This window comes from Lycorma delicatula, chromosome 9 (assembly GCF_047948215.1).
Source record: "Lycorma delicatula isolate Av1 chromosome 9, ASM4794821v1, whole genome shotgun sequence".
NCBI lineage: Eukaryota > Metazoa > Arthropoda > Insecta > Hemiptera > Fulgoridae > Lycorma > Lycorma delicatula.
Window position 1 is genome coordinate 89621432 of NC_134463.1, and position 18212 is coordinate 89639643.

The 18212-nt window shown below is 28.6% G+C and overlaps 1 protein-coding gene across 3 annotated transcripts in view; it reads right to left on the reverse strand.

The window, feature by feature from the left end:
- Positions 1-18212, reverse strand: part of LOC142329959 (fatty acyl-CoA reductase wat-like) — a 183935-nt gene that overhangs the window by 29306 nt on the left and 136417 nt on the right. Inside the window, exon 1 of one of the 3 annotated variants that reach the window (XM_075374946.1) lies at positions 17236-17258. The exons of the other annotated variants lie outside the window; for them this stretch is intronic. The gene's annotated coding sequence lies outside the window, so the exon portion shown is untranslated. Of the gene's footprint in view, positions 1-17235; positions 17259-18212 lie in introns of those variants that run through there. 3 annotated transcript variants of the gene reach the window in all.

Below are 18212 nucleotides of genomic sequence, written 5' to 3' on the forward strand. Positions count from 1 at the left end.
AAGTTCAGGTGTTTGTCTTATTTAAATACTGTTTATTTACTCATCAACATAATTTGCTTTCATTGCCATTTTTAATTGCAATAAAAGCATAATTACTCTCCTATTTGTACTGCTGCTCCTATTTATAAAGTAGTTCGTATAGTGAAGTATTAGAAAATAGTTGTAATGTCAAGTTTGATGTAGTGTATGTAAAATCTAAAGGCAGGTCCTCCCTACAAGCTGTCTCTACTTTCCTCCTCTACCCTACTCCTATAACCTGGCATGTCGAATACGTGCTACTGCTTGCTACAAAAGTAAGTGTACTATTTAAAAATAATTTTCATAAATAGCTGTGCCACATCAAAGAAAATCAGAACATTAAAGCATATAATAAATAAACAATTCATTTCATATACTTTAGTATTATGTCATTATTATTGTTTATTTATAGCAAAACCTTACTTTACATACTTGAAAAAAAAATAAAAATACTTTTAAGAAATAAATAATGAAATTACTTCAGATACATCTTGAACAAAATATTAGGAATAAATAAATTTATTTGTTGAACATATTTTGTTACTATAATAGCGATGTCATAATCAGATATGGTGCAAGTCATTGCAAATTAATTGACGTGACTTTTGGATTACATTACTTTGGCTGCTGGTGTGAGGAGAAGTTGCTGAGTGATGTTCAAGCAGTGGAGAGAGTGCCATAGCACACTAAGGACTCACCTTCAGATATTACATACTCTATAGCAATATACATTGTTGTAGTAAAGTAGTCATATTCATCAATATAAATGTATGAAATAGTTATAAAGTTTAATTTACTAAACATCAGTAACATAGTTTGTATTTATAGGTGTCAAAAAACAATCCATTGAACTCCCCATTTTTATTTTAAAATAACTTCTTTTTTCATTCTTTAGGAACAAATTCTTTTGAAGATTAAAACTCATTGTTATTTGACATTCCAAAATAGCCTATCTCAGATGTTATGCGTAAGATTGTTCTAATCATGATGACATACTTAATGTTTTTTTTTAAAATGCTTCAGTGCTTGTAAATATTGATTTTATTCTAGTTGGAATCAATATGATTGACTCAGTAAAGATTATCATAACAAGACATTCTGGGCAAACAGAAATATATATATCATCATTAATAGTATAAATTGTATGTAAAATTGTTGATGTTATTTTTATTTTATAAGTTCTTAGCAATGATTTTATCAATTTTTAATGTTAAATAGCTATAATTCATCAAGTGAATGATTATTTGAGCTGCTGACTTAGAATTTAAAAAAAAAAAAATTAAGCAACTATTTTTAGATATGCAGTTGTACTATCTGTAAAAAGAAAAGTAACAATGATTGTTTTTGATTTTGAAGTTCAGTAGTAATAAAGTATAAGAGATTGAGAATATTTTTTTATGGATGATTATTGTTAAGAGTTAATTAACTTAAATTAAATATTGAAGTACTACACATTTAAAAATCAAATTATTTTTTATGAAATTCATTCTTTTTAATTATTTTATTAATTTATCTATTTATAATAAATAAGGTTTGATTTATCAAAACAGTTTTGGTCATCTGGTCTATACAGATAATTTTTAAAGTGAAATAATAATTTACTTGAAATCTGTACTTATCTAGATAATTTTAACTTACATTCAGGTAATACTGACATTTTATTTATTAGAATTTAGTGTGGGTTACTAAATCCATACCATTCATTCTATCAGATAGAAACTTATAAATAAAAATAAATTTTGATTATTACATTTAAGTAATAAATTATTGTAAAATTATTGTATTGACAATAAATTATTGTAGTTACTTGCATTTTTGAAACATATATATTAAATTGAATTATTTTTCACAATTTCAGAACTTAATATAAGTAAACATTTTTCAAGATACCTACTTTGAAAAGTAATTACTTATTTTCATTGAAAACTCTATTCTTTTTGTTTTGTTTGAAAAAAAAACTTGTTTGTTATTGTTTTTTTGTAAATGATGCGGGTAATCTACATATTGATCTACACACGTAGACCTTGTGATAATGAGAATCATTTGTCCTTATTATTTATTAGAAATGTTTTTCTGATAAACACTAAAAATATTTTTTGTTTTTTGTGTTTCTTTGAATAAATTTGTATGAATCTATAAACATTTTACCGTTACCTAATCCATTTGGTTGAATGTACATCAAAATAATTTTAAAACAGAAATTTTTAATTTATGTATTTAATGACCTTTTGTTTATATTGCTTTTGTAAGGCTATATTGATCTAAGGATTTCCTGTACCTTGTTAACATTGTTTATGTTTTCTGTTGTGTTGTACACTTTTTGAAAATGACTGTAAGTGTGTATCTAAAATACATACAGGTAAATCTAAATCTGATGTGTATACTGTATAATAGGCTGTATGTTGATTGGTTGTGTATGTTTATTACAGCCATGTTTTAAAGAAAAAGTGGATATATTCTATACCTGATGAATCACTTGTAATTGAAAGTAGGATAGATTCATAGTTCATGTATTATCAAGAAGTAGAATGGGAATTATAAAAGTCAACCCAGGAATTAACTTGCTGGGAGTTATTATTCAGGGGACTACATATGTACATATATGCATATATGTGTGTGTGTGTATATATATGTATTAATTCCAAATCTCTTAAAACATGTGAAGTATAATTGTAGTCATGTTCATCAATGTGCCAATAAATAATTCTTTAGAAGTTCAATATCCAAATATTATCTTATCAAGAAATATAATTTTATTAATTTTGCTTAAATAATTGCCTTAGCTTATCATCTTTTTATATTACTCAAAAGAACTTATATATATATAATTTTTTAAACATGTTGTACAGTGTGTTGAATTATAATTAATATTTATTTATTTACCACCAGATACAGACATATAAAACAAGATTGATGCTACCGTCAATCTTATAAGGCCTTTTGAAATCCTACAGATTCATTATCATTTATTAATATACCATAATTATCATTAGCATTGAGCTATTTTGTCAACCAAGTCATGACTGATTAAAATTATTAGTCAGATGTTAAAATTCTATTATACAGGCCTAACAATTTAAACAGATCATATTGCTCAAAAATTACCTAGTGGTTTATTAAACTGAAATTTTTATATTTATAAATATAATATTTTCCCAATGCTCCAGTTTGTTTTTAACATTAGAAATTTCTAATATTTTAAAATTATTTACAAAATTTGTAATTCTCTTTCCATTTGAAATCAAGTGATCTACCATATTTGAAAAATTTTTATTTTTATTTTTAAATGCTCTTAGATGTTCCAAGAATCTTGCATTAAATGATCTATCAGTTTTACCTATATAAATGGCATCACAGTCTGTGCATTTAATTTTTTGTATGTCACTTCAAGTTAAATTTGTCAAAAATGTAATTAATGTTATAATTGAAGAACTTTTTTTTTTGAAATATTATTTACAGGTTTATATGGAATTGCATATTGTTCTTTATTATAAACATTCACTATTTTATTTGTGTTTTTGTTTATATAATTGTATAAATACAGTTTCTATCATAAATCTTAGAACTATTTACTGGAATAAGGGTAGTGTTTTTGTTATTATATTTCTTCTTTAAATATCCCCTGTAAATGTTATCAATATAAGATTTATTGGAGCAATATTTTTCATTTCATTATTTAATACTACCTCATTGTTATGTGAATAAATAACAGCTCTATGTATCATAGCATAGTAAGTGTTTCTGTTATGTGAAAATGGGTTATTTGAATTTCTATGAATGGGTATATTACTTAAAAATATATAAATTATAATTCTGCTTACCAACTAATGTAATTAATTACGAGGGTAAGTCAATTATTATCCGCAATTTAGTTATGTTTTTGTTTATGTTGATAGTACTGTCGTGTTGTGTAGATAACGCTTGCGTGGTTTAATTGTTGTTATGTCTGTGCAGGTTTGATGCTGCTAGGTTAGTTCCATTAAACCACCGGGTTGGTCTAGTGGTGAACGCGTCTTCCCAAATCAACTGATTTGGAAGTCGAGAGTTCCAGCGTTCAAGTCCTAGTACAGCAAGGTTATTTTTACACGGATTTGAATACTAGATAGTGGATACCGGTGTTCTCTGGTGGTTGGGTTTCAATTAACCACGCATCTCAGGAACGGTCGAACTGAGAATGTACAAGACTACACTTCATTTACACTCATACATATCATCCTCTGAAGTATTATCTGAACGGTAGTTACCGGAGGCTAAACAGGAAAAGAAAGAAAAGGTTAGTTCCATTATCGCTGTCCTGCCGTTAATCATGGCTGCTCCTCTTTCTGTTTGCACCAAAGATGAGTAACGTTCAGTGATCCGTTTGTTGTGGTCGGAAGGTGTATCAGGGGCCGAAATTCATCGAAGACTTACGGTACAAAACGGTAACAGCGTGTTGCCGCAACGGAGTGTCTACGAATGGATTGAAAAATTAAAAAATGGTCGCACAAGTGTTACGCACGACGAAGGAGCCGGACCACCGTTTACCGCCACAAATTAAGAAAACATTGAGCGTGCACGTGACATGATTTTCGTAGACAGACGAGTAACTATTGATGAAGTGGCATATCGTCAGCAAATTAGTCACAGTTTTGCCTACGAAATCATCCACAACAGAATTTGGTTTCATAAAGTCTGTGCAAGGTAGGTCCCAAAACAACTCGCACAGTTTTATAAACAAACGCGCTTGGACATCTGCCAAAAACATTTGAATCGCTATGGTAACGAACGAGACATCTTCTTAGACAGAATCATCACTGGTAACGAAACATGGCTCCATCATTACGAGCCGGAGAGTAAACGACAGAGTATGGAATGGAAACATCCAAATTCGTCCAGAAAAAAAAGTTCAAGACCCAACCATCCGCAGGAAAACTGATGCTTACGATTCTTTGAGACTAACAAGGCCCAGTACTGGAACATTATGAGGAAAGGAGCATGACAATAAATAGTACGCGTTACAGTGAGATGCTTACTGCCAAGCTGAAGCCTGCAATTCGAAGCAAACGCCGTTGACTGCTGTCGAAATGTTTTATGTTGTTGCACGACAATGCCCGTTCACATAGTGCTGCCCACACAGCTGAAACTCAACTTTGAAGTACTGGCTCATCCTCCGTGTATATTCCTGATCTTGCCGCTTCTGACTACCACTTGTTTGGTCCACTCAAAGAGGCATTAAGGGGCCGTCGATTTATCTCGGACGAAACAGTGAAAGAAGCGGTGCATTCCTGGCTCGCAGCTCAATCGAAAACCTTCTTTTATGAGGGCATCAGGAAGTTTGTGCAACGATGGACCAAGTGCGTTGAAATGCAAGGGTACTGTGTTGAAAAATGATGCATATAAGTTTCCTATTTGTATTGCAATAAAATTTATAACTACATTGCGGATAATAATTGACTTACCCTCGTATTATGTTCTAGTGCTTTCGGAAGTTATTTTCCATCTTCAGGAACATGTGATAAACTTGTACATAAGTATTCACTTCACATATTAATTTGATGTAGATTAAAATAAAATAAAATTTCCATAAATATAACAATCGATCGTCAAGTTATAAAATAAGTCATACATTTGTACGTCTAGTCGATAAAAGCGTCCCAATTGTTATGTCTATGGCATAAAAGCAGTTATGAAAAATTGTTTTATTCAAACAAATTTTAAACAATAATAAATGATTCATATGTTGGTCAAATTGTGTTTATACCATAGACATAACAATTGAGACGTTTTTATCGACGACGTACAAATGTACGACTTATTTTATAACTAGCCAATCAATTGTTATATTTGTGGTAATTTTATTTTATTTTTATTTTAATCTACATCAAATTAATTTTTGGAAGTCAATACTTATATACAAGTTTATCAGATGGCCCTGAAGATGGAAAAATAACTTCTGAAAGTGCTAGAACATAATAATTAGTTTCATTGATTGGTAAGCGGAATTGTAATTTATATATTTATATATAATATATACCAACGGGCCATACCAAATAAAATTATTCTAGGTTATATTATTGTTGGTAAGTTTTCTATTTACAGTTGTTTCAATTTCGTTATTGTTATTAATTTAAATAAATGTAGCTTGTTTATTGTTATTTGAAGAGCCAATGTTATGTTAGAGTTAAATATTACAATATGTCATCCACATACCTCGCCCATAAAAGAATATTATGAATGTGTAATATACCATGTGTAATTTACCTCTCCAGATTCTGTGGATAAATCTCTGACATAATTGAAGAAATACCCATAGATAAACAATTCTCTTGTAAATAATATTTATTATAGAACTCAAACTAGTTCTGTTGGTATATATTCCTAATGATCATTATTATTGTGCAAACAAAACATTCTATTTCATTTTCCAATAATTAATTTTTTATTATATCTGTTGTTTCTCTAATTGGTGTGCTTGGATACATATTAGTTATGTCATAAGAAACTTCATATTATTTTCATTAATATTCGCCCGTATAATTTTTCAATTAATTCATATCCATTATTTATATTGTACTTATATTGTAAATTTAATTTTAATCTAATTTACTTAGAACTTAATCTAACTTACCTATTGTACCTTATAAGTACAATATAAATTAATTGAAAAATTACACAGGCTGAATATTAATGAAAATTTTATGATTGTCTCGTATGACATAAATAATATGTATCCAAGCATATCAATTATAGAAATAATAAAAAATAAATTATTGGAAAATGAAACAGAAGATTTTGTTTACACAATAATCATTATTAGGAATATATGCCAACAGAACTATTTTGAGTTCTTTAATAAATATTATTTACAAGAGGAGTATTTACCTATGGGTATGCCACTTTCTTCCACTATGTCAGAGATTTATCATTATGTCAGAATCTTGAGAGCATCTTTATACATGGTATATTACACTGTCATAATATTCTTTTATGGGTGAGATATATGGATGACACTTGTAATATTTAACTCTAACATAACACTGGAACATCAAATAACATTAACCAGCTAAATCTATTTAATAATAAACTCAAATTTACTATGGAAACAGACAATGACAGGACCATTAATGTTTTTTAGATATAAACATAAAGATTAATAACAATAAGAAAATTTAAATAAGCATATATAAAAAACCTACCAACAATAATATAACCATTCATAAAAATTCAAATAAACCATTTTCATATAAGATACACATATATGTATGATACATAGAGCTGTTATTTATTCGAATAACAATGAGGTGTATTAAATAATGAAATGGAAAATATGGCTCCAATAAATCTTGTATTGATAAAATTTACAGGGGATATTTAAAGAAGAAATATACAAAAAATAAACAAAAACAAAATAAACAAAAAACACTACCCTTATTTCAGTGAATGGTTCTAAGAATTATGATAGAAAATATTATATTATATTATATTAATATAATATAATATTTTATACAAATAAAATAGTGAATGTTTATAATAAAGAACAATATACAATTCCATATAAACCTGTAAATAATATTTCAAAAAAATTCTTCAGTTATAACAATAATTAATTTTTTGACAAATGTAACTTAAATGGCATATATAAAATTAAATGCAGAGACTGTGTTGCCACATATATAGGTAAAATTGATAGGTAATTTAAAGCAAGATTCTTGAAAAATTTAAGACATTTAAAAATAAAAATAAAAATTTTTCAAATATGGCAGATCACTTGATTTCAAATGGATATAAAATTACAGATTTAGTAAATAATCTTAAAGTATTAGAAATCTGTAACGTTAAAAACAAACTGGAGCATTTGGAGAAGTATATTTATAAATATAAAAATTTCAGTTTAATAAACCACCAGGTAATTTTTGAGCAAGATGATCTGTTTAAATTGGTAGGCCTGTAAAATAGAATTTTAACATCTGATCAATAATTTTAATCAGTCAGACTTGGTTGATGAATTAGCTCAGTGCTAATGATAATTATAGTAAATGATGATGAATATATAGGATTTGAAAAGGCCCTTATTAGATTGACTTGCTTTACATGTGTGTATCTGGTGGTTTACAAATACAAATATATATATAATATAGTATTTGAATATTTCAGAAACATATTTAAAATTTAGTAAGAAAAATTTTAAAAATTCATTTTGAAAAAAAATTGTAATAAACTTGATTGTGTTCAAAATAATGGTTTTAAATGTAAACTTAAAAATTTAAGCAGATTAATCAAAATAAATAATAATGGGTTGGTGATTACCTGATTAAAATTTTATTTCAAGAGTAGTTTTACAAGATTAACTTATCTTAATTCTCTCAAATTGTCCTACCTTTAATGAAATACAACAGTACCAAAATTATTATAAAAATACTGACATACAAATAAATATCCTGTGATATACAGTCATGGATCTGCGTTTTACATTATCACACAGAGTAAAATAAAATTTGTATAAAGAAAATGAAATGATCTTGAAAACTTCTCAAATAAAAATTATCTTTGAAAAGTATATTGGGCAGAGTGTACAAAGTGAAGAACATTGAGTTAGAATTATTAATAAACAGTAAGGAATAATTAAAAATACAAAATATAAGAGGGTCATTTTATTAAATGAAAATGAATAAAGAATTTTATTAAATGACGAAATAGGATTTTTAGAGGTAAAATTACTAATCAGTGCCCAACCTCCTGTGTGAAGAACATTTCAGTAGTCTTAATGTTTTTTTAGAGGGCGCATTCCATTAATATTGTATTGGATAAATAGGATTAAATTATTTACAAATATACAAATAACAAACTTGTAATAAATAATAACTTAAATTTAAATAATAAATTTAAAATTAAATTTAAATTACATTTTGTGATTTATTGCACAATTATCATATTGTGTAATTGAAATTACATTTTACATATATAGACCGCTGGACTGGTCTAATGGTTAACTCATCATTGCAAATCAGTTGTTTGACAGTTGATTTTCGAAGTCAAAGTTTCTGAGGGTCAAATCCTCTTAGAAGTTATCTGCATTTATATGGATTTGAATACTAGACAGTGGATACCAGTGTACTTTGGTGGTTGGGGTTCAATTAACCACATGTTTCAGGAATGGTCGGCCCGAATCTGTACAAGACTATATCTCATTTATATGTCAAACATATTATTCTCATATTGGGTCATCTTGAGGGAGGAGGGGGGTTTGCTTACTTTCACTAGTTGATTAGATTACAAAAAAATAAAAGATTAGGAAAAGAACTAAAAAAATCATATATACGAGTACTACTTACTTAAGTAAATATAAAATTTATTTTCTAGAAGCTAACATTTTTTATATAAATTTACACTTTTGCTCAAGCCTATATTTAATATCAAATGAAATTGTTATTATTTTTGTTGAAATCCTTACTTTTTCCTGACTTTCATTTGATATTGACCTACTTCTTTATTATAGATCTTTTTCATCAACTGGTTGTATCAATTATAAATATTAAAAATAATTTCATTTCATTCATTTGTTATCTTAATTATTTCATGCTTCCAGTTGACATTGGTTCATTAATGGCGTGGTTGTGGACTGCTTTAAATTAGTTTTATGTTATCACAATTAAAATTTTTGATATAAATTTCTTAAGATTTTACCGTTTGTATATTATTTAATAAAGACATTATAATTAAATGATATAATATGTATACATTTTTATTTTATGTTATTAATTTTTAAGTTATAGATATAAATGTGATAATGTCATGCAATTATTAACTATTATTTATTTACTAGGTTCTAATAGCTTATTATATTCAATACTCAGACCTATCGTTTTTTATTTATTTTACTATTAAACTTATAAATCCCATTTAACAATTATTTGTTACTGTCATCAGTAAATTTTGCAACTGGCAGCATATACCAAAGTTAATAAATTAATAAAAGTTTTGCTTCAATCAATATTATATTGATCATGTTTATGTATAATGAAATTAATTACAAATCAGGAATAATTAAAGTGAGTTTTTAATATTAAGTAATCTGATTATTACCTGTTATAATAACCTTAAGCAGAATTAAAATGGCATAGTTGATTATTGCTTAGGTGTTTTTTTATTTGTTATTTAGTCATAATTATATATATTTGAAGTCCCTATTACAGTTTTAGGGAAGTTATCATGTCCCAAATTACTCCTAAAAAATGCTATAGCCATCCCTTAGAATAACAATCATTCCATTGTCAGGCTTACTAGAGAAGTGAGAAGTGTAATACTTTCTTGTTATCTTCTTTATCGAACTAAATATCTGGTTACAACAGATTAGTATGTCAATTCTATAAAAATTTAGATGATATTCAGCCCTACAAGGGGCATCTTAATTTTATTCACCTCCGGTACTGGTAGTGAAATGAACATTATTACTCTCAGACAAAGTAATTCTGACTAATAACTGATGCTTTACATGTCATAACCATAAGAAAAAAATAGCAAAATGTAATGTAAAACAGCAAAGTAATGTTCATAATTAAATACATAGTTAGAATGTTTATTGTGTATAGTATTATTGTTTTTAAACAATAACATGAGGTTAACAACATGAGGGTTTTTTAATGCTTGTAGGAATACACTTTTAAGTAAAAAGAGAAAGTAACAATATTCTGTTTTTAATTCCAAATTATGATTGTAATGGAAATTGTAGTAGTTTTTTCTGTTCTCTGAATTTAATTTGAAAAATAATTAAATTAGCTTGTGGTACATATAAATTTAATGTAAAGATACATGTTCATACATCTTTAATGAGCAGCTGTTTGCTTAATGAATAGTATTTTAACAGATTACAAATTCTAAATATGTCTGTATAATATCTATAATTAGAAATATATAATAGATATATTGTGTAATATCTATTTATTATAGATTTCCAATTTATTTATAGAGAGTATATTATTTCTATGACTGTTTTGATTATTTGAATAATAGTGAATGAATCATTTTTATTTTGTAGGATATATACTTGTATTTATACTGTAAAGCTATATAGTATACTTTATAAGGGAAAGTAATATAGAGTCAAATTTTCCATGCCAGGACTTTTGTAGATCTTCTCCTCTAATCAAAAAATACAATTTGAGTATTGAAAAATTCAGGAAGGATGTTTCTAAGTATGTTGGCCTGGTTTCAGTAGTGTGAATGGTAACTTCTCGGCCGTTCATCTGGAGGTCCCAGGTTCGAAACCCGGTTAGGCATGGTATTTTCACGTGCTACAAAATTGCCATTTCATCTTCTCCTCTGTAGTAATACCTAACAGTAGTCCCGAAGACTAAACAAGAAGAAGTATGTTATCCTGTATTTTTTGGTTAATATATTCAGACTGGATGGACCGATAAGAATGAAATTGGAAAGGTAATATCCATATATGAGAATTGATGCCATTCAATTTTGGTCAGAATTATTCAAGGGGACATGGGGATACACACATCATGAATCCTGTATTTTAAAAGTTTACTCAAAGGACAGATAAATTTTCACATATTTTATGTGAAAATGCTCTTTAGAGGATTTTTCTAATATTGTGTATGATTTTTCTCAAATCAAGAAGATTTTAGGCCCCACTCCTTTCTTTTATGTCATTTGATTCAGGTCATATTCTTTTACTAATTAGATGATTCTATTTCTTTGGTTTTATATCTAAACAATTTCATTCAGAGGGGGAGGATAATAAACCTAACATTTTTGGTTATTTCATCAGTTATTGTTTTACTTAATATCTTCAGTTTGAATTAACTGATTTCTAAAAACGTTTGTACAATGACTTCTGAATATGATGTCATATAAAATTTATGATGCATTGAATGTCTCTGATGCCCTTTAATCATAGTTACGATTGGTAGTGGATGATCACCGTGAGTCCTGTAACTTTGCCAGGAAAGTTGTACAACTCTTTATTGAATTTAAAAAATACTGATGAGGATACGTGTAGAAACATAAATTAGCAAATCTTATTTATTCTTCCACATATTTAATGGATGATACAAGACATGAATTAGAGGTTGGCTTTGAGGCACAGCTATTCTTATGATATCATGTTAATAACTGTATTCTATCAGTGATATACAAGCTGCTACCCAAAAGTTATGAGAATTTTACCATAAAAATAAAATAGCTTACCATAACTTATAATTTCCACTGTCTCATTCAAAGTAATCCCCTTGGGCATTAATACAGTGATCCCAGCGTTTTTCCCATGATTCCATGCATCCCTGGAAGTTTGCAGGTGTAAGTGTTCGAAGCACGTTCTGCGTTTCTTCCTGAACCTCCTCAATTGTGTTAAAACGACGGCCTTACAATTGAAATTTTATTTTTGGAAAGAGAAAAACGTCGCACGGGGCAAGGACAGGCGAATAGGGTGGGTGGGGAATCACTACCGTCTTTTTGGAAGCCAAGAAATTCCGAACGGCTAGCGATGTGTGCGCGGGCGCGTTGTCATGGTGCAGAACCCAGCTGTTGTTACCCCACATATCTGAACGTTTGCGCCTAATGTTTTCACGTAACCGCTTCTAAACTTCACAAGAGAACATCCCATTGACAGTTTGACCAAGAGGAACAAATTCTTTATAGATAATGCCTTTGATGTCGAAAAAAACAATCATCATGGACTTCACGTTGCTGCGAAGTTGGTGTGCTTTGTTTGGCCGCGGTGAATTTGGCGACTTCCACTGCGACTGACTGCTGCTTTGTTTCAGGGTCATACCTGTACACCCATGTTTCATCATCGGTTATGATGTTGGAGATGAAGTTAGGGTCATCTCTTGGTAAATTTTTCAATTCACTACAGACAGCTACCCGATTTTGTTTCTGGTCGCTGTTCAACAGTCTCAGTACGAATTTTGCAGCAATGCGTCTCATGTTCAAATTGTCGGACAAGATGCGTTGCACGGACCTATATGACATTTGTACGACCGCACAAAGATCATGGATTGTTTGCCTACGATCTGCAACAATACCCTCTCGCACTTTCTGGATGTTTTCCGGTGTTGCGCTTGTTGATGGTCTTTCTGAACGGTCATCGTCATCGACTGTCGTTCGTCCATCTTTGAATCGTTTGTACCACAAAAAGTTTTACTTTTACTCATAGCATTGTCATCAAATGTTTCCATAAGCAAGCGATGGGTTTCTGCACCGGTTTTTTTAAGCATGAAGCAAAATTTGATGCAGGTTCTTTGATCTTTAAAATCTGCCATTTAGAACTTCGCCGAAGCGGTAAAACACAACGTTACACAACCGCACGAAAGTCAATAATGCAGCTGTTGGAACACTGATTCACAAAGAGTACTGTTAGCCACATCTAGCGGCAGCAGGTCGTACCAGCAATGTTTCGCGCGCGAAATTCAAATTCCCCGAACTTTTGGGTAGCACCTCCTATACTAATATTCAAGTTAAGGATAACCAGAAGCCACTTATGCAACAGAAAAAGTCTTCAACCTGAACAAATAATCAAAGACCGACAGACTCCAGAAAATTGAAAGAAGATAGGAAAAACTGCATCAATAAAAAGTATCAGAAAGACGGGCAGTGGTGGATGGTGCTCGGCAAAGTCGTGAAAAAAGAGTTAGAACTCTTTGCTGACACTGTGCGTAAGAGGAGACTAGGATTCTTTGGATACATCATGAGGATGCAAAATTTAAAACTTCTGAAACAGCTAGTACAGTACAATCTTGACTCGTAAAACACCAAGACAGGATGCAGATGGATCAGAGAAATAAGAGAGGATCTGAAGGAAATTGGCCTTACACCAGAAGACACCACAGATAAAATAAAATTAAACAAGAAAATCTAGAATAAAAACACTCGCTTTACACTCACAAGAAAAAACTCACAACAATTGAAGATTTTCAATACTAGAAAGGGCACAAAGACTGGAACATATGAAAAAGTACTGGGAGAACTGCATGACCCAAACAGTTCCATCGAAGAGACTTGGATAGTAGACAGACAAGAGTGATCCATTGCGATCATAAAAGATAGTAATATTAAACAATATTTTATCGTTCTCCCAACTAATCTATTCTAGTAACAATAAAAATGATCGTACTCTAAAATATTGCTACTAAACAGAAATATACAACACCTATTTATAAAAAATACACTTTCTTTCTATGACACAGACTTCACTAGCAATAAAATTAAAAGGCAAGATAGCAAAAGATCAGGATGAAAACTTAAAACAGAATCATATATAGAATTAGAGGAAGAAATATTAGATGTAAAAAAAAATAAATCGAGTCCCTCAAATTAGCTTTATATTTTTTCGAAGAGGGTAAAAAATTATATATTAACATTAATTACGTGGTATAGGCTTTGTCTGAAGATATTAAAATGAATAAAAATAATATGAAAGAAAACAAAAGTTGACTTAAATGTAAAAAAATAGAATATGTTTTCCTTAACATAATAAATATAAGTGTTCCTATCCAAAATTATATTATTATTTTTAACAATCTCCCCCCCCCCCCCCAATAAAAATACAATAAATAAAAAACAATATTAAATCATTTAATGTTGTAGGCAGTCAAATTGATTCCAATCTTAAAATAACAAATTCTGATTCTTCCTTCTTAAAGAACTTAACAAACATTAAAATTTCCTGTATAAGTAGTGAGTGCCTAAGAAATAAAACCAAGGTTAAAATATTTCTCAGATTTTTAAAATGTTTTTTAGAACATTGACAACTAACAGAAGCCATCTATGTGCTAGATAATTTTATACCTGCTGAAACTTTTTATTGAACTACACATAAAAATTGGAGTCTTAATTTTTATTTTAATAAGATTAAAAGTTATTGTGTATTCATGGAAGAAATTAATTTTGATTTCTCTGTGTATAAAAGTCTTAATCTAAAATACTGATGGTAATTTATAAATTTCCTTCAGGTTCGTTTGAAATTTTTCTACACAAAATATTGGAAATAATAAAAGAGGGGTTATAAATATTCAAAATTTGTCCGTGTGAAGAACGGGAAAATATTAGTTTGTATACATAAATTGAAGATTTATATAATAGAAGGTTTTTAAATAAATATTTACTCATTCGATAACAAGAAACTGACACCCAACTGCAATTACTTTCTTTTTTTTTTTTTCGTGGGATGAAGAATGAATTTTTTAGCGACTGTGCATTGCATATAAATAGTGTCGACTGAACAAATCGATTTGTTAGTAGCGATAATTTTTTTAACAAGTTTAAATGTGTAATAAAATCACTTAGTAAAATCTTATTTCTTAAATTTAATAAGAAAGTACTGATTTTTATGTTAATAATAATTTATTATCTACATCTAATTTACACAAAAGTATTTGTAAACATACGCATATTAATTAATTTAATTACTTGCTAATTATAGATCACTTAAAGGGTATTCACTTTAAGCATAAACTAAGCACTTGGGCATAAACAAATCGCATGTCAGTACTGTTAGCTAAAACTATACTGACTGGAGAAATATTTATTCATACCGGTTTAAAACAGAACAGACTTTCCTTAAAAAATGAATATAGACATCATAGTAATAATTATATATTACTATGTTATAGAAATGACCTGAATTAACAAATTTAAACACACATTTCTGTTCTCTCTTTTTAAAATATTAAATAACTAATTACATTTTTAAAAAAAGTTATAATTTAAATGCTTGATTCAGTTAAAAAAAGTTCTTTTATTTTAAATGATTAATTTATTATTTTTTAGGTTGTAAAATATTTAAATTTTAAAAGTCTACGATTTAGGAAAATTTTGAGGTAAATGTTTTTATGAGTATTTAATTATAATTATTTGTTTTTTAATGATTAAAATCACATAAGCTAGAAGCTTGTATGTGGGAATATGGAATGGACCTTTTGTAAGGAATGAAAAAATATTGTGACTGACAGATTTGAATCCTTCTAGATAAAGATTGAGATTCCATTCTGCTGCTTCTATTATATATATATATATATATATATATATATATATATATATTTACTAACTGAAATATCCGTTGTTCCAAATATCCAAATAAAGAATTTGTATCTTTTCTGTTTTACTTTCCCGTCCAGATAGCGCTATAGCTCTAGAAGGGAAAGTAAAACAAGTATAATCGGTCCAATTTGGACATTTTTTCACCGGATCTTGACGTCCAAAAAAGGAACCAAAAAAACCGGATGGAAATTTTCCTGATATTCGTATGTACGTGTGTTCGGTGTTTTCCTCTAAATCACCTCTAGAAATACTGGACCGATTTTGATGAAACTTGGTCAGATTACTTCTATATATGGGATATTAATGTGATTCAATTTTCAACTTAAAAGGTCAAGGGGATGAGGCTGTAGAGCAAGGTCACTCTCAGTATCTCGAGATTTCGCTTAATTAAGGTCATGTTTTTCTCATACCTTCGCTAACCATTAAAAAACTGCAAAAAAATGTTTTAAATATCGCAGTCCCCACCCTAAAAAATTCTCTAATCTACTGCTACGTTGTGACGTCACAGGTGAGCGGTAAATTAAATTAATGAATAATATTTAAAGTGTAAAAAAGTAACTCGGTCTGATCGGGAATTGAACTTATATAAAAAATAAAAGTTTGATGAATTTTTTTGTTTATTTATTGCCGTATAATCATGACGATTGTAATCGATGTGAGTAATTCACGAAAACGGTACACCCGTAAAGCGCAAGTTATTCTTACTTATTCTGTATCAGGCTTGCAAAGGAAAGAGAGGAATGAAATGTTCCCCTTTGATTTCTCTATTGAGCCGAATAAACTGTTATACATTATGTTAAGCCTACTAAAATTCAGTTGATTCCAGTCGGTTCTATGAATTGTTCAGGATTATCATTCTGTTCAGGACATTGTTTAATTTAATTACGGTAGATGTCTGGAAAGGATGGGTTGAACGTGTTACAAAAATGGGAAAAATTTATTGGTTGCTTAAAATTTCTACTGTAAAAATAATAAACAAAATAATTAAATTTTGAATTTTTTGTTAAATTTTCAATTTAAAAAAATCTAATATTTGAATTTAATTGAATTTTTCGAAAAAAAAATCAACTTATGTCAAATCCTGAAGTACCTAATAATCTATAAATAAAAAAAAAGTAATAAATATATTATTAAAATGAAGTTAATATGATAAATTAATGTAATAAAAAAATATATATACATTTCACGTACCTTTATTTTATTAACCAATTTGTTTAAAAAAAATTCCTTAAATAATTTGTCAATCATTATATTTATTTCACTTATTAAATATAAAATCTTATAAAATATTTACTAATTAAATTACGACACAAAACAACATTATTAATAAATAGTGTACAATCATTTAGTTAACGAATCGAACCGGTTTTATAAGCTTTAGATCCTTTCACAATGTACATATAAAGTGTACTGAATGTAAATTAGAATCAGAGGGATTAATGTACTTTAGTTCTTTGTAGTTAAAATAGTGGGGATTTCTTTAAACGATCAATGTGGTTATCCTGGAAGGACATTTGCGTTGGTGTAAGTGTGTATACGCACGTACGCGTATAAACGTTCAATTTTCATGGGCATTTTAATTTTATGCTATGTGATTTTTAGTCTCGTATATTTCATGTATGTAATTATTGTTATAGTTTGTAAATCCCATTTTTGGGTTAATATCTACAAAATAATTTACAAGAAAATTATTGAATCTATGATTTTCTTCAAACGTTATTAAAATTATATTTCGGCGAAAGAGTTTGAATTTTTTAATACCTTCAATATGGGAACTTACTGTTATTATTTCCTCCGAAGAGAAAAGTTTTACGTTTGAATTTGCTCAGGAATGCAGAATCTGATCAAAAAAAAATCTGATGTGGAACCACATGACTTCCTTATACGCCTATTATATTACATATATACATTTTTTGCTGCACTTCATTTAAACTTATTTCATTTGAAAGCGAGGTACGATCCTCCAATTCTTTAATAAAGTGGACAGTTAAACAGTTGCTAAAATATTAATTTTTATTAACATCTAATATTTATAAAATTATTAATTCAACAATCTTACCTGAAATATTAAAATAGAATAAAAGTCCCTTTATTACTCTTTTGTATTAGTTTCCCTTAACATTTTATATTTATTTATTAATTTTGTTTCACGTCGCTCAAATAGATAT